The sequence below is a fragment of the Balaenoptera borealis genome (assembly GCF_965194805.1).
Source record: "Balaenoptera borealis genome assembly, chromosome: 2".
NCBI lineage: Eukaryota > Metazoa > Chordata > Mammalia > Artiodactyla > Balaenopteridae > Balaenoptera > Balaenoptera borealis.
The window spans coordinates 127,612,307-127,630,989 of NC_138867.1; the positions used below are offsets into that span (position 1 = coordinate 127,612,307).

General features: G+C 42.0%; 1 protein-coding gene across 3 annotated transcripts in view; it reads left to right on the forward strand.

Moving 5' to 3' along the window:
• Nucleotides 1-4,644: 4,644 nt before the first annotated feature.
• Nucleotides 4,645-18,683, forward strand: part of ARHGEF37 (Rho guanine nucleotide exchange factor 37) — a 66,091-nt gene continuing 52,052 nt past the window's right edge. The window contains exons 1-2 of one of the 3 annotated variants that reach the window (XM_082382710.1): nucleotides 4,822-4,913; nucleotides 5,661-5,784. The gene's annotated coding sequence lies outside the window, so the exon portion shown is untranslated. Of the gene's footprint in view, nucleotides 4,914-5,660; nucleotides 5,785-18,683 lie in introns of all 3 variants that reach the window. The other 2 variants (XM_082382712.1, XM_082382711.1) reach the window with 2 other exon arrangements.

Below are 18,683 nucleotides of genomic sequence, written 5' to 3' on the forward strand. Positions count from 1 at the left end.
CACTCTTGTTATAAAATTTTTTATATGTTGCTAATGAGGTTACTACACTAGCTTGTTATCTGATGAAAGTTTAATTCTGCTAAAGACCCGGCAACCAATAATTTCTTGACTTGCCTTTCTGACAATTTAAAATCTCAGAAGCATGAATAAATGATTCGAGAAACATACATTTGGACTTAGTAGAATTTTTAAAAAATGGTGATGGGAATCTTTGGAGAAAGCAACCAAGTGAGAGAAAATATGGAGTAGTAGTAGTTGGTTATGCACTTATCACCTATGAGCCATGTACTCTTGGACAAGTTACTTCATCTCTCTGAGCTTCAGTTTCCTCATCTGTAAAATGCAAATAATATCTATCATATAGGATGACTGTCACGATTAGAAATAATCCATGAAAAATTTCTGGCATGTATTAGGTACTCAGTAAGTAGCACCTATTTTTAGTATTACTGTAGAAATTAGAGTGGTAAATTTCATAGAATTAAATTAAAAAATAGATATGATCCCAAGACTGAGACTCTAAAAGAGGTAGGCAGTCTTCTTAAAAATTTATCAGAAAAATAAATTGGATTTATTATGCTCATGGCACTGTCCCCACTGAGCTGCTAAGTACACTTTTGACACAGTTTACCCCTTCGCAACCTTTCTTTGCTCAGCTCTGCAATTATAAGTGATTCCAATAAGAAATAAAAGGAGAGGCTTGGGAAGAAAATATTGTTACTGTAAAGAAGCTCTTTGACTAGCTAAAATTTTAACAAGTTGAGTAATAAGTATGACAGCCACCTCTTCTGGTTTTGAGAGTTCAGCTCAGGTGCTGTATTAAGCATTTTACACAGATTATACTCTTTAATTCTTTCAGTTTAGGCCTATAAATTATTAGAGGACTTCATAGTGGACATTTGTCATATTCCTGGCTGCCCAGCCTCCAAATTGCCTTTATAAGTTTGGGGAACAGGCCACGGTGTGAGGCAGGCCCCTACATCTCACTCATGGAAGCCAAAAGGCCCTGGTATCAGTTTTTCCTGATTGTTGACTGCTTGGGACCCAAGCATGACTGATTAGCCCATCCCTCCAGGATTGTGATTCTGGAGATAGGGGTCAAGAGAAGCAGGCAGGGCTTCCATGGTGGCGCAGTGGTTAAGAATCCGCCTGCCAATGCAGGGGACATGGGTTCGAGCCCTGGTCTGGGAAGATCCCACATGCCATGGAGCAACTAAGCCCATGCGCCACAACTACTGAGCCTGCGCTCCAGAGCCCACGAGCCACAACTACTGAGCCCGCATGCCACAACTACTGAAGCCTGGGCTCCTAGAGCCCGTGCTCTGCAACAAGAGAAGTCACCGCAATGAGAAGCCCGTGCACCGCAACGAAGAGTAGCCCCCACTCACTGCCACTAGAGAAAGCCCACACACAGCAACAAAGACCCAATGCAGCCAAAAATAAATAAAATAAATACATTAAAAAAAAAAAAAAAAAAAGAGAAGCAGGCAATGTGTAAAATTTACTCTGGTAGTGGTGGTATTCAGTATCTGGTGGCAGTGATGGCAGCTGGGTCAGCTATGGCACGCAGTTCCCAGGGCATTGCCAGTGTCCAGCAGCAGCATCTTTCCTATGGCGTGGTTTCCTCTGTGTGTCTGGCCACCCAGCCTACGTTGGTGCCTCCTGTATTCTTAGCCTGGTTTTCTAGTCTTTGCATTGATTCTTTGAGCTCCCCAATACTCTTTGAATAAATTCCTTTTCTGCTTCAGTTAACTAAAATCGGGTTTTGTTGTGTACAACCAAAAGACTGGCTAGTACATAGTCTTTAGGTAACGCTCAACCCAAAAGAGTCTGATGTTGCTGCTTTTAGTACAGATCTCTGGATAAAGTCATGGTCAGATATGCAACTGGTCTGGGAGTTGTGTCTAGGTTTCCCTTAAGCCCATGCACCTCAGGGAAAATATCTGCTGCCCCACCCTAAACCAACTATTCTTTATCTCCCACAACTTCTTAATTCACACTCATTCACTTACCCAGTCAATAATCACTTATTAAGCACCTACTATATACAGGGCAATATGCCAGGCACTGAGAGGAGTCCAAAGATGAATAAGCTGTAGCCCTGACAGTATACTTTGAAATTTTGAACCAGGTAAATATATTTTCTTAAAAAATAAATTAAGGGGCTTCCCTGGTGGCGCAGTGGTTGAGAATCTGCCTGCCAATGCAGGGGACACGGGTTCGAACCCTGGTCTGGGAAGATCCCACATGCCGCGGAGCAACTAGGCCCATGAGCCACAACTACTGAGCCTGCGCGTCTGGAACCTGTGCTCCACAACAAGAGAGGCCACGACAGTGAGAGGCCTGCGCACCGTGATGAAGAGTGGCCCCCACTCGCCGCGACTAGAGAAAGCCCTCGCACAGAAACGAAGACCCAACACAACCAAAAATAAATAAATTAATTAAAAAAAAATAAATAAATTAAGGACTTCTCTGGTGGTCCAGTGGTTAAGACTCTGCACTTCCACTGAAGGGGGCATGGGTTTGATCCCTGGCTGGGGAAGATCCCGCATGCTGCGCCATGAGGCCAAAAAAATTTAAAAATTTCAAAAATTAAAAAATTGCTCACTCTGTTGAGGGTAGAAGTGAAGGGGAATTCTTTTTATCTTCGAGTTAGTATCACTGGGGACAAGGTGATATCCATTTCTTTGTAAATGTCCTAGAAATCAATCCCAAAAGGCATTGGATTCCTTTGTTAGAGGTTTCCAGTCAAAACAAACAAGTAGCTCTCCAGAGCTCTGAGAAAAGAATGCCTCTTTTGAAGCTGACAACTAGATTTCTGCTTATCAAAATATTTGTGACTAGGATGAAAGATGGGGAATTAGTCCCAGTGCATTAGAAATTTAACTCAAGATAACCCATAGTCCTAAAATAGAATCAAAGAAACATCAGTTTCAAATAAAAATATCACCTAGCTTCTCTCCTTTTCCTTAACTTATGAAATAAATTGTACTCCAGGGAAGCAGGGACTCCACTACCTATTGAACCCCTATATTATAGTAATTTGCCCAGGAGGTTTGACACTTCTATCTGAAAACACAGAATATTCAACACAAGCAAGGAAGAAGGGCACATGCATATTAGTAATGGAAAGTAAATAGGTAAAGCAGATGATTCCAGACACCTGGGACAAGTGATCTCTCTCTCTCACACACACACACACAAAAGGAGCATAAAGTGAGGTGCTGAGCACTCACAAGACCCTCACCCACAAACAGGAAGTCTGATCTAGAAGTCAGACTTGTTTTGGGGGTCAGGTCTTCATTCCCTGGGTGACTTTGGACAAGTCACTTAACCACTCTAGGACTCAAATTCTCTTCAGAATTCCTTCAGAATTAGAAGGAAACTTAGAGATCACCTAAACTTTAACTTTTGCATGACTCTTCTTTGAAGCATCCCCAATAACCAATAAGCCTCTCTAGTTGGATGCTGACCTTTAGTGACAGGATGCTCACTCTCTCCAGGCAACTGATGTCATTTTTGAAATGCTCTGATTGTTAGATAAGTTCTACCTTACATACTTGCAATTTGTCTCCTTATAGCTTTCCCCATGCTAGTGACCTCTAAGTTCATGTACGTGAAGTCTGATGCATGGACAGCTCTTTAAGAAAGCTCTCAACTTCCTTTGCTTTTCTCCTCTACAGACTAAAACCACCCCCTCCTCTTCTATTGTTCTCATCCATCACATTCAAGATACAGCACCATGCTGGTCTTCATATTTTTATGCATGTAGAGTAGTGCTTAAGCACCCTGAGGCCTCAGACAGTCTGAATTTGAGTACTGGTCCTGTCACTTAGTAGCTGTGTGACAGTGAGCAAGTTACTTTCATTTCTCTAGCCTCAGTTTTTCTCTCTAAAATGAGGATGATAATAGGTATACCTATCGTTAGAGAAGTTATGAATCTTATTGCTGAGGAAATACAAATAAAATGTTTAGTACAGTACCTGGCACTGAGTAAGCAATATTACTAGTGCTATCACTAATAATAGTAATAACGTTCACATAATGAGAGTAAGAATGAATATTAGAATTGGAGGATTTAGAAAAGTTAATCTAGTCCATTCTTGACTCCATAAACAAAATTTGGTTGCCCTGATATGAAACTTTCCGTACTTTTCACGTAATGATCACTTTCAAGTGTGTGTTCATTGTCAGACACGCCCCAAGGGGGCAGGGACCTTGTCTGTTATGTTGACTGCTGAATACTTGGTGCCTAGAACAGAGTCCCACTCACTACTGTGAGTCATAGAAAAGGAAACTGGGGTGCAGGGAGACTGGCAGATTTATCTAAGATTGCGCAGAGGGCTCCCAAGAGAGCTAGGATAGGAACCCAGAAATCCTGCGCAGCCGGCACTCAGAATTAAAATCAAGGTCCAGCCCTAAAGTTTGGTGATTCGGGCAGGAGCACAGATATTCAGGGATCCTGGGGTCAACATTCCCACCGGATGGCCTAACTGCCGGTCCCTGTTTTGGTGCTGAGTAGCCTGAGGGAGGAGTAGGTGCCTAAATGAGAAGTCGCGGGTGGGTGGGTCACCGGGCGCAGCACTGACACCCACTTGCAAGGCTTCGCGCTGGCTGCGGGCCAGCGCACGGTAGTTGCTGCAGTCGCCGGGCCACCCCGGCTGGGACCCACTCCAGAGAGCGCCCAGTGGAAAACAACCTGCCTCCAGTTGGACAATTAACAAAGGCGCGAGCCGGGGCCGCCCCCTCTCGGCGCACGCACATACGCAGCGTGGGCAGAGCCGCGACCGCCGGCGCCCTCCCTCAGAACAGCGCTCGCAGGCCCCAGGGCCGCGTGGGGCCGGGAGCGCGGCGCCTCTCCTTCCCTGGCTGCGCAATCGCTGGGGCGGTCGAGCTGGCACCTTGCGCGAGCGGTGAGTCCGCCCGGGTGATTGGGGCCGGCAGCATAGGGCCAGGGAAGGTTGCGGGAAAACAGCTGCTGATCAGATCCGGGAAGGGAGGTTGGGGGAGTGCGGGAGCTACGACGCCGGTCCGGGTTGCTTGGTAGCTAGCTTTGTGTCTTGAGCCTAATGGGAATGCAAGCAACCTGATCCAGCTGACCCAAGCGGGTCAGTTTACAGGTGGAAAACTGAGGCCCAGAGAGGTAAGCTGGCCTGGCATTGTTTATCCCTGTGCTTCAGTGTAGAATTGGCGACTTTTTAATGACTCCATATACGTTAAAACAATGGAATAATACAAACAATGGTTAAAAACAAAAAAATCCTTGACAGGGAAAGTTTAATTATAAATAGGGCCAGGGGAAAAGAGAAGGGAAATCTGTGTTCCATAGGTTAGCTGCCTGGGCCAACAGCCCTCGGAGAAGTAGTGCCAAGACTGGGACTGAAAGCCAGAACTTCCCACCCCTGCCGCAGTGCTCCCTGGACAGCGAGCGCCAGGAACTTAGAGAATGGGGAAGCTGACAGCCTGCCCAGGTGCTGGCTCTTAACCTTCTTGGGATCACTGACTCCTTAAAAATCTGGGTCCCCTCCCCAGGGTTCACACATAATCTTGCACACAGTTTCGGATTTGACAGCAGGATGAAGCATTCCTGCTGTAAGGAATGACTGAAGGCTGGCACTCAGGCTGCGCAGTTTCAGAGCAGTTTATTTGCTCCTTTAAAGGGAGGCAGCTGGTGAAGGAGTGAGTTCCTGCTCTGAGTTCAGACAGCGTCCGACGCCCCTAGCTGCCTGATTTTGGACACATTGTTTAACCTCTCCAAGGCCCAGTTTTCTTTGTAAACTTGAGGTAAGATTGCTTCATCTTTCATGTTGTTGTCAGACTACAGATGAACGTTGAGCCCAGTGCCTCGCTCGTAGTAGGTGCTCAATAAAAGGGCTGGCGCACACAACCCAATGAGTCAAAGGCGTGCCAGTTAAGAAAAAGTGATGACCTGCGGGAAATTGGGCTGTATCCGAAATAAAAGAAAAAAAAATTAAAAAATTTAAAACATGCAAATATAAAGTCAGCCCTATTATGACTTATAAGCGGCTGCACATACCTTGGTGATAGTAACCTAAATAAGAGTGCACCTATTTAGAATAATGCACAACACTCAATATTTGACCCTAGCTCAAATGCTGAAAGTAGAAACTACCAGACATTCTAACAAGGACAGCTTATTGGGCCTCACATGGCCCTTTTGAATGGAACCAGCATCTGTATAGTTGTTTTTAAATGAGAGGAAAGAGAAGGACATACATGGGAACCTGGGCACCTCCCTAATCTTGCCCAGAGATGGAGGCTCAGCTGAGTTTCTGCCAGGGTACAGGAGTTACTTGGCAGTTGGCTCACATCCCTCTTGGATCAGCAGCTTGCTGTGGTAAAGAGTGCCTTGGTTGATTCTGTTCTAGAACAAATAAATGGCTTTTTATTTAACTGATTGGGGATGGGGGTTGTTTTGAGTGCTGTAACTGAAGCAAAATGGCATTTGTTGAGCTTGATTGTCCAAAGCCTGTTGCTTATTGACAGGCTTAAGCTCTTTAAAATCGATGGATCCAAAATTGTGAGGAGAGGGCCTGGGCAGGCCTACTTATCTATAAAAGGAACTGCCCTTACCAAATACTGTGTTGTCTCCTTTCTCTACCATTTTAGGCCTTGCCAATAGAGGCAGGGAAATATGGCTTAGGGCAAATAGCTGTTATTTTATTTGGGTTAAGACACACACTACCTGTCTGGTGGTTACATTCCTCTCTGTGTATTTATAAGGGGCAGTTTTTCCTCAGAGAGAGAAAGAAAGAACTGTATGTGTATGTCTGGAACGTCTTTTGCCCTCTGTCTACTCAACCTCAAACAGTCATTTCTCAACCCAGAGAAGTCCTTTTTCTGCAAGCTTGGTGATTTTGGCACATTCCTTCCCTTGCTGGCTCTGTTGCCTGATTTTGTTTCACAGTAGCTCTCTTAGAAAGTTGTTTTTGATTTGATCTTTAGGTTGCAAACTCTTGGTGTTCCATGGGACAACACAGAGCACACAGTCATTCTCTTAGACAAAGGCTCTTGCTTATTTGAAGGCAGTCCATGTACTCCTTCCGTGCATTTGCCTCTCCAGACTCACTGTCTTCATTCCTTCAACTATTCCTTAGGAGGACAATAGTTAAGAGCAGACTTTCTCAAGAAATCTACAGAGCGCTTGCATCAGAATTATCTAGGGGCTTGTCAAAATGCCCCATCTGTGACCTACTGAATCAGAATCTTCAAGAGCAGGGGCAAGAATTTGCATGCCTAATAAGTGCTCCTGGTGGTTCTTGTGCACCTCTGGTTGCCTATGTGTGTGTTGGGGGGTAGGAGACTATTAATTATTTATACATTTCTGTATTGTTTGTCTAGTTATGTAATAAGTGAGAACCTCTTTTGTAATTTTTTTTTTTTTTGGCTGCGCCACACGACATGTAGAATCTTATTTCCCCAACCAGGGATTGAACCCATGCCCCTTGCAGTGGAAGGGCAGAGTCTTAACCACTGGACCGCCAGGGCAGTCCTCTTTTGTAATTTAAGCAAACAAACAAAAACCCCATGATGTCCAAAGAAAATATATTCGTGGCAAATAAGCACTTGAAAAGATGTTCAAGATCATTAATCATTGGGGAAATGCACATTAAAACCACAAGCAGATAAAACTTCGTACAAAGACTGGCTACATCAAGTGTTGACCAGGTTGCGGAACTCATACACTGTTGGTGGGAAAGTAAAATGGTACAACCACTTTTTAAAAGTATGACATTTTCTTTTAAAAATATATACCTATCTGTGATCTAAACATTGCATTCCTAAAAAAAAAAAAAAAAGTGAAAAATAAACATTGCATTCCTAGGTCCAGCTTTATTGTAATAGAGAAACAGGAAGCAACCAATTTTTAATCCAGTGCATAGATAAACTGTGGTATATTTATCTAATATACTACTACTCAGCAATAAAAAGTAATGAACTATTGATACATGCTACAACATGGATGAATGTCAAAATAATTTTGCTGAAAGGAAGAAGCCAGACAAAAAAGTGTACCTACTATATAATTCCAGTTATATAAAATTCAAGGGGAGTTTCTGTCTCTTAGCTGACCTCAAACTTTGTTGTGGCTTCCAAGAGTTGTGTGTCTAACTCCACTTGTAACAGTGTCATTGGCAATTTGATCACTATTCTGCCAGTGTTCATCCTTGTCATTCAGTCATTAATTCAATTAATTGAGCACCTACTATGTGCTAGATCTAGAGTAGACACTAGATGATGCGTTGATGAATATAAGAAACATGGTCTTTGCCCTTGTGGAGCTTCTGCTCTATTGAATGAACCAGTAAAACAAATTGAATAGGAAACATAATTATTGGGGGAAAGGAGTGGTTCTTTGGAAGGGGGATGACTTTCAGGGAAGACTTGTCTGGGTTTCAACAGAGGAATAAAGCAGTCAATTTTATGTTTTTGAATGACCACTCCACTCTGGTGCTGTGTATGCATCCAGTCAGGAGGCTGTTGTACTGATTCAGGAGAAAAATGGTGGAGGTTTAGGCTCAGGTGGTCTTAGAGATGGGAAGCACCAAAAGGACTAATGGCTATCCTTAATGAAACAGGGCAGATCCCAGAGGTTGACACTGACCAACACTCTTTGAATTTGGTATTTTATCAGTTTTTAGTCCATATTATTGTCCTATTGCTTCCCCATCGCCACATCTTATTCCATTACCTCACCTTATTCCTTATTTGTAAGGATGTCACGAGAGACCAGCAGTACCTTCCTAGTCCAGTTACACTAGCCTGTGGTATTCCTTTGATCTACTGATCTAGTCAACTTTCATTAAGGGAATGAGGATAGTCTGGCATGACCTGTTTGTCTTTTTTCTGTTAACCTATGCTGGCTCTCAGTGATGTCTGTCTCACAGACAGATGGTCTTTCCAAGGGCTGATAGACCATCTGTTTTAATCAAGTGGCAGAAACCCAACTCAGAGTGGTTTAGGCCAAAGTGGGGTGGGGAATGAAAATGTGTTAGCTCACATAAAAAAAAATCCAAAGGGAATCAGTCTCCATCATGGCTGGATTAAGTAATGCCATCAGGGCTTAGTCTCATGGTCTCTCCATCTCTCAGCTCCATTTCTTTGTTATTAGCTGCATTGTCAGTTAGGCTCTGCTGTGTAGTTCGTATTACTTATTATTATCATCATGATTAGCTGTTCTCACCATCTGCTTGAATATGATCAGCTAAGTGTCCTTAGACAACTTCATCCCTCTGATCCACGGTCATGCTACTCTTTCCTGTTTAACAGTAATAGTAACAAAAACAACAGCTACCATTATTGAAAGCTCACCACGTAGCAGACACTCTGCTATACACTTTACATGGATTATCGTATGAAATCTTATAACAACCCTATAAGGAAGGTTATATAATTATCCCAGAGAGCCAGCTGATTGATTGCAGAATCAGAATTTGAAATCAGGTTTTCTGGCTCCAGGGTCTAGGCTCCTAACTTTCATAGTGACCCCTGCAGTCACTCTTTAGGGCTAAGAAGAGGAAAGCAAAGCCATCAAATAGAGTGCCTATTTTTTACTTTTTCTGAACATGAATGTTAAAATTTAGTTGGCAGTCATAATAGGGGCAGAGCTGTGGAGGTTATTCTTACAATTTTGTTAATCCCAGATGCTTCTGTGTTTTAGAGTTCTGGAAGCTCTTTGTACAGGACCCACCACTCTGACTCTTGTATGTATCTTTATAAATGAGGCTCATTAGCCAGGATCCCTATGTGGCCATTCTCATTTCTATAGGTATTTCCTCCCTTTATTCTTCAACAGGGTCTTTTGTTAGCATGATGTTTAACTTCACCTTCAACAGTCTTCCCATGAACCCTAATCCCTAGAGGTTTTACTTCCTTTTTTTTTCCTTAAATGTTTAAATTGACCTCCCTCTGTAACCTGGGGTGGGAGCCTGATGGATGTTCATCTTTTCTTGCCATGACATTTTACCTTCTGAAAGAACTTTTAAGATGATGGTTTCACTTTCCTCTGGGATCTGCTTACTTCCATTCACTTTCTTTCTTTCTTTCTTTCTTTCTTTCTTTCTTTCTTTCTTTCTTTCTTTCTTTTGTTGTGCTGGGTCTTAGTTGTGGCAGGCGGGCTCCTTAGTTGTGGTTCAAGTGCTCCTTAGTTGCAGCACTCAGGCTCTTTAGTTGTGGCATGCAAACTCTTAGTTGCAGCATGCATGTGGGATCTAGTTCCCTGACCAGGGATGGAACCCAGGCCCCCTGCATTGGGAGCACAGAGTCTTAACCACTGAGCCACCAGGGAAGTCCCTGTCTCCATTCACTTCTTTTTTTTTTTAAAGAGTAACCACCTCTTTTTTTTATATAAATTTATTTATTTTATTTATTTATTTTTGGCTGCATTGGGTCTTCGTTGCTGTGCGCGGGCTTTCTATAGTTGCAGTGAGTGGGGGCTACTCTTTGTTGTGGTGCATGGGCTTCTCATTGCGGTGGCTTCTTTTGGTGCGGAGCACAGGCTCTAGGCACGTGGGCTTCAGTAGTTGCAGCACGCAGGCTCAGTAGTTGTGGCCTATGGGCTCTAGAGCACAGGCTTAGCAGTTGTGGCGCACGGGCTCAGTTGCTCCACGGCATGTGAGATCTTCCTGGACCAGGGATCGAACCCGTGTCCCCTGCACTGGCAGGCGGATTCTCAACCACTGCACCACCAGGGAAGCCCTCCATTCACTTCTGATTGGTCAGAATTAGGTTCAGAGTATCATTTCCCTTGTTACTTCTGTCTTAAAAGGGGTGAAATCAATCAGGATGTCCATAACATTTACTTAGTCCCTCTGCTTTTAGTGGAACAAAACTTGGAGCAAATAACCAGATATTTTAAATGCCCTATCCTTACTGGGCATATACTCAGAGAAAACCATAATTCAGAAAGACACATGCACCCCAATGTTCATTGCAGCACTATGTTTTCAAAAATTTATTTATTTTATTTTTGACTGCATTGGGTCTTCGTTGCTGCATGCAGGCTTTCTCTAGTTGCGGTGAGCGGGGGCCACTCTTCGTTGCGATGCACGGGCTTCTCATTGCAGTGGCTTCTCTTGTTGTGGAGCACGGGCTCTAGGTGCACAGGCTCAGTAGTTGTGGCTCGCAGGCTCTAGAGCACAGGCTCAGTAGTTGTGGTGCACGGGCTTAGTTGCTCTGCGGCATGTGGGATCTTCCTGGACCAGGGCTCGAACCAGTGTCCCCTGCATTGGCAGGCGGATTCTTAACCACTGCACCACCAGGGAAGCCCTCATTGCAGCACTATTTACAATAGCCAGGTCATGGAAGCAACCTAAATGCCCATCGACAGATGAATGGATAAAGAAGATGTGGTGCATATATACAATGGAATATTACTCAGCCATAAAAAGGAACGAAATTGGGTCATTTGTAGAGACGTGGACATGGATGGACCTAGAGACTGTCATACAGAGTGAAATAAGTCAGAAAGAGAAAAACAAATATCATCTATAACGCATATACGTGGAATCTAGAAAAATGGTGTAGATGAACTGGTTTGTAAGGCAGAAATAAAGACACAGATGTAGAGAACAAACATATGGACAGCAAGGGGGGAAAGTGGTGGGATGAATTGGGAGATTGGGATTGACATATATGCACTAATATATATAAAATAGATAACTAATAAGAACCTGCTGTATAAAAAAAAATAAAATTACCAAAAAAAGAAAGAACCCCAGGGCCATTTCCAAAATTAAATAAAACAAAACAACAAGAAACAAAAACAAAAAAATAAGTGCCCTATCTTTATTGTAGAGCCCTTTCCCCCCCCCCCTTTAACTTTGTATCCTCACAGTCCAGAAAAATGCTTGGCATGGAATAGCTACTCCAAATATTTGTTGAATAAATGTGTGAATGCCCAAATTATTCTGTGCGAGTGTGGACAGAGGAGGAGAGAGGAGAAGAGAATTAACTGTTCTATCCTATCCTAGAGTCAGAAGCAGTCACTGCATAACATTCAACAAACATTTTTTTTTTTTTAGTACCCACTATGTGCTAGACTGATTTTAGTTCTTAATTGCTTATCACAGGGCATCAAAGAGATCTCAGGACTGAGCATGGACTGGACTATATTGAAAGACATATTTTCCCAAATATATTCTCCAAGACAAACCTCTGTATCAGACCAGACCAGGAAGTGGAACAAAGGCACCCAGCCTGCTCTCCCAGGCTTTTAAGCTGCATTTGTCCTGAGAGTGTTGCAAAGATAGTGGATAACTTAAGCTATCTAATATTTCGTTTGTTTTTAACTTTTTACTTTGAAATAAGTATAGGTCAGCATGAAGTTCCAAGGATAGTACAGAGAGGTTATGTGTATCTTCACCAGGTTCCTCCAGTGGTTATGTCTTATCTCAATAGCACAATATCAAAACCAGGAAATTGGCATTGATACAATCATGTGTTTGATTGTTAGATGTTGTTTTATCACATGTGTAGATTTCTGTAACCACCATTTCAATTAAGATGCAGATCTATTCTATCACCATGAAGTTCTTCATGTGCTGTTCCTTTATTGCCACACCAAGGTGCCCACCACCCTCATCCCTAACCAGGTGGCCACTAATCTGTTCTCTGTCTCTATAATTTTAGATGTTTTATAAATGATCACACAGTAAGCTTTTCAGGTTGTTCTTTTTTCAGGCAGCACAACTGGATGATTCTTGAGGATATCAGTAGTTCATCCCTTTTTATTTCTGAGTATTCTGTGACCTTAGATATACAACTTTTTTTTTTTTAGCCATCCACCTATTAAATTCACTTAATAAAACAACATTTTGGTTGTTTTCAGTTTTTAGCTATTACAAATAAAGCTTTGATGAACATTCGTAGACAGGTTTTTGTATAGGCATAAGTTTTCTTCCTCTGGAATAGATGCCCTGGGGTGTGATTGCTGGTAAGTGTATGTTTAGTTTTTAAAGAAACTGACAAACTATTTTCCAAAGTAACTGTACCATTTTACATTCCCATCAGCAATGTATGAGAGATCCAGTTTCTCCACATCCTTGCCAATATTTCGTATTATATAATTTTTTTTAATTAATTAATTTATTTATTTTTGGCTGTGTTGGGTCTTCGTTTCTGTGCGAGGGCTTTCTCCAGTTGCGGAGAGCGGGGGCCACTCCTCATCGCGGTGCGCGGGCCTCTCACTGTCGCGGCCTCTCGTTGCGGAGCACAGGCTCCAGATGCGCAGGCTCAGTAGTTGTGGCTCACGGGCCCAGTTGCTCCGCGGCACGTGGGATCCTCCCAGACCAGGGCTCAAACCCGTGTCCCCTGCATCGGCAGGCAGACTCTCAACCACTGCGCCACCAGGGAAGCCCGTATTATATAATATTTTTGAGGGTAACAGCTTTATTGAGATATAATTCACATCATATAATTCACCCTTTTTTTTTTTTTTGGCCACGCCGCATAGCATAGCATGAGGGATCTTAGTTTCTGACCAGGGATCGAACCTGAGCCCCCTGCAGTGGAAACGCAGAGTCTTAACCACTGGACCGCCAGGAAAGTCCCTAATTCACCCATTTAAAGTGTACAAATCAATGGTTTTTAGTATATTCACTGAGTTGTGCAACCATCACCACTAATAAGTTTAGAACATTTCACCATCCCCAAAAGAAACCCAGCCACCACAGTCCAAATCATTATCCCTTCAGCCCTGGAAACTACTAATCCACTTTCTGTTTCTATAGATTTGCCTATTCTGGACATTTCATATAAATAGAATCATCAAGTATGTGGTCCTTTGTGGCTAACTTCTTTCATTTAGTGTAATGTTTTCAAGATTCATTTATGTTATAGCACACATTAGTAGTTCATTCCTTTTCATGCCAAATAATATATTTTTAAAGAAATAAAAATGTGTTTCTTTCCATTACATGGGCTATAAACTAAGAGAATAACAAAATGCTGCTATGGAGAAGTTCTGCCAGGCCTGCTTGGAGGTCTGGATTGCAGTTAACCTAAGTGCTATTTTAAATATTTAGCAGTTCTCTATGAAGTATTACTTATGGTTTTTGTTTATTTAGCAACAGTTCTGAGTAGTGGAACCTGAGTAGCTCTCCTGAAATCCGATTGGAATCTTTCTAGAAAAGCGATGAACTGGGTGATGAATGTCAGTGATTCAGGCCAGGGACAGGTCAGCAGGCCAAAGGCAGCGTTCAGGAGCTGGACTAAAGCTGTGCATCAGATATGTTCCAGGATCTCTCTGGGCCTTCTGCCTTCTGAACAACCTTGCTCTCGCCAAGCACCTGTATATAAGCACTGATCCATGGGTCAGTGCTTATGACCCAGGACAGAAACTTCTGCTACTACTACATGAAAAGGACCGTTTATATATGCAAATACATATTCGTATATGTATCAGCATTGTGAGACAGGAAGACACAATGAATGGGTGCTCATCTTGTCTCCAAGAGCTTAGTGTCTAGCCAGGAAGATGAGGCATAGCCCTAAGTAACCTGAGTACAGGGCTGAATGGGATGCATGTCACTTTAAATATTAGGAAATATTTTAACTGTCCAGAAAAGAACAAAGAACAAAACAACAAATGCCCATGTTCTTACTACCTAGCTTTGTTTAATTTTAACATTTTTGACATATTTGCTTCAGTTTTTTAAAAACCAAATAAAACATGTCAGATACTCAGCAATGAAAAGGAAGGACCTATTGATAACACACAACAGCTTACATGAATCTCCAAGGAATTATGCTGATTGAATAAAATCAGTCCCAAAAGGTTATGTATTATATGATTCAAATATACATACTGTGTGATTTACATACATTCTTTTTTTTTTAATAAACTTTCATTTTATTTATCTATTTATTTATTTTGGCTGCATCATGCAGCTTGTTGGATCTCAGTTCTCTGACCAGGGATTAAACCCTGGCCACGGGAGTGAAAGCGCTGAGTCCTAACCACTAGACCACCAGGGAGCTACCTACGTACATTCTTGAACTGACAAGAGTATAGAAATAGAGAACAGATTCTTATTTGCTGGGGGTTAAAGATGGGATGGGGCTGGAGCCAAGTGGGTAAAAAGGCAACATGAAGGATCCTTAAGATGGAACTGTTCTGCATCTTGACTGTATTGGTGTCAACATCCTGGCTGTAAGATTGTGCTATAGTTTTGCCTAATGTTGTCACTGGGGAAGTTGGGTAAAGGATACACAGAACCTCTGTATTATTTCTTACAACTGCATGTGCATCTCTAATTATCTCAGAATTAAAAGTTTAACTTAAAAAGCCCCTCAGATACCATTAAGTCCCCTTTGATACTCTCCCCAATTCTATTCCTCTAGCTCCCTTTCCAGAGGTTACTTTTATCCTGTGTGGATGGAAATAATCAATAAACAAAATATAATAGGAATAAAAAAGAGTTTTATTTGGGCTAAACTGAGGACTATAGCCTGGGAGACAGCCTCTCAGATAACTCTAAAGAGCTGCTCCAGAGAAGCATGGTTTTCAGCAGTTTTACATTATTATGTCAGAACAAAGAACATCAAACAAGTCAGGAATATATTCCTTCAAGGTTTCAAAAAAACAGATCAGCATGTACACAGTGAGTCAGTATGACCTTGGCTTCTGGGAAAGGAGTCTTATCATCAAAGCAGTACCAGCATTGGTGTTCTAGGAAAGGAGGCATTTAATCTTTATCTTTAACATGGACATTCTTTACTTGTGATCATTGTGCCCTTTTCTTTAATAATTAAAGCAGATATGACAGTGTATGTCAGATAGGCCACAAACAGGCTGTTTTAGTTAGCAGAAAATCAAGTTAAATCATGTATAAGCCAGAATGACTTCGCTATACCTAAATACGTGAAAATTTCTTTAATCACCTGGATTTATTGCTAACCACTTCCATGAAAAATTTAATACCTGTACTACATGTGTATGTGTCCCTAAACAATATCTAGCATTGTTTCACATATTTTAAACTTTTAAAAACTTTAAAATTTTATTATTATTATTTTCTTTTCACATTTTAAACTTTTAAAAATAGTGTCATACTCTGTGTATCCTTCTGGGACTTGTTTATATATATTTTTTCCTGTTTACAGTGTTTGTGAGGATATCCGTATTGATACATGAATCTATAGTTTATTTACTTTCAGTGTTGTTCAGAATTCCATTATATGGCTATACCACAAGTTATTTATCTACTTTCATTGGAGCTTTTAGTTTTTTTCTAATTTTTTGTTATTTCAGCAGTGCTGCCATGAGCATTCATGTCTACATTTATTGTGTGTATGTGGAAAGTTTCTTGAAGGCGGGGTATACCTAGGAGTAGAACTCCTTGGCCTGACAGTGTGTGAATTTTCAACTTTTCTAAATATTGCCAAGTTGCTCTTTAGGATGGTTGCAACAATTCACATTATCATACCAGTATATGAGATTTCCCATTCATCTGCTGTCCTACCAACATTATATTTTATTTTCATATTTTGCTGATCTCTTGGGCATGGAATGGTATCTCATTGTGGTTTTGTTTTGTTTTGCTGCACCACACAGCTTGTGGGATCTTAGTTCCCTGACCAGGGATTGAACCTGGGCCCTCGGCAGTGAAAGCATGGAGTCCTAACCACTGGATTACCAGGGAATTCCCTTATTATGGTTTTAATTATTCGCATTTGCCTAGTTAAGAGTGAATTGAACATCTTTTCATTTGCATATTAGCCATTTAAATTTCTTCTTTTGTGAATTAACTTTTCGTGCTGGTATTAGCCAGGATTTAGTTGGAGATAACACAAAACATTCTATTTTAACCAGAAAGGGATTTAAAAGAGGGTCTTGGGACTTCCCTGGTCATCCAGTGGTTAAGAATCTGCCTGCCAATGCAGGGGACACGGGTTTGATCCCTGGTCCGGGAAGATCCCACATGCCACAGAGCAACTCAGCCTGTGTGCCACAACTACTGAGCCCATGCTCTAGAGCCCACAAACCGCAACTGCTGAGCCCACGTGCTGCAACTACTGAAGCCCGCACACCTAGAGCCCGTGTTCCACAAGAGAAGCCACCGCAGTGAGAAGCCCATGCACCTCAACAAAGAGTAGCCCCCGCTTGCTGCAACTAGAGAAAGCCCGCACACAGCAACCAAGACCCAGCGCAGCCAAAAATAAATAAATAAATAAATAAAAATTTAAAAAATAAATAAATAAAAGAGGGTCTTAGGAGCTTACCAAATTGGTGGAAGGCCTGGAGAAGCAGTCCACAGAATGGGCCTTAGGAATGAGTCCCAGGGACTTCCTTGGTGGTCCAGTGGTTAAGGCTCTGCACTCGCAGTACAGGGGGCACGGGTTCAATCCCTGGTTGGGGAACTAAGATCCCGCATGCTACACGGTGCGGCACCCCCCCCAAAAAAAGTACTAATACAATAATACAGCTCTGAAGCTGCTCCAAAGAAGCCACTACCCTCTGTAACAATCCAGAAACTGAAGAATTGGGAAGCTGCTGCCCCTGCTGCTGGCTTCAAGATTCTATGACTTTAGCTACAATCTGTTGCCAGAACTATTGATTTCAGAACAATGCAGTACCTGCCCCATTAAATAGTTACTTCAAGCATCACTTCTCTTCCTACTTATCTAATTTCTAAATTCTGGCTCACATGAGATCATCTGATTGGTGGAATCTTAGAATCTTAGCTGCAAGGGAGTCTGGAAAGCTGGGTTTTAGCTCTCCAGTTTCAGCATTACAGCAAGATCTCATAGGAGGAGGTTAAAATTGACACTAAATGAACTTAAACACTGTATTTGCAACCATATCCTTTGTCTATTTTTCTTACAGATTGCCTTGTTTTAATGATTCATAGTAGTTCTTTATATAGTCTAGGTATTAAACTTTTTTTTTTTAATAGAAAGTCGCTTTTTTTTAACTTTTGGGTTTATTTGTTTATTTATTTATTTATGGCTGTGTTGGGTCTTCGTTTCTGTGCGAGGGCTTTCTCTAGTTGTGGCAAGCGGGGGCCACTCCTCATCGCGGTGCGCGGGCCTCTCACTATTGCGGCCTCTCCCGTTGCGGAGCACAGGCTCCAGACGTGCAGGCTCAGTAATTGTGGCTCACGGGCCCAGCTGCTCCGTGGCATGTGGGATCTTCCCAGACCAGGAATCGAACCCGTGTCGCCTGCATTGGCAGGCAGATTCTCAACCACTGTGCCACCAGGGAAGCCCTAGGTATTAAACTTTTGTTGGTTGTATTCACTACAAATATCATCTGATCTAAGGCCCCTCTTTTCCTTTTGATTTTAGAATTGTTTATGAACAGAACATTCCAATATTATTGTAGTCAGATTTATCAATTTTTTCTTTTGGGGTTTGTACATTTTATGTCTTGTTGAAAAAAATCCTTCTTATCTAGAGAGTTTAAAAAAATATTTTCCTGTTTTCTTCTAAGAATTTAGAGTTTCACATTTAACATTTAGGTTTTTAATCCATCTGGAGTTTATTTGGTGTGTGCTGTGGGATTGCATTTGTTGATTTTTTTTTATAGGGGAAGCCAGTTATCTCATGGACCATCCTTTTCCCAGTGACTTATAATGACACTTATGTCATATATCAAGTTTCCATATTTACTGTGGTCTGCTTCTGGGCTCTCTAATCTGTTCTACTGATCTGTTTGCCCC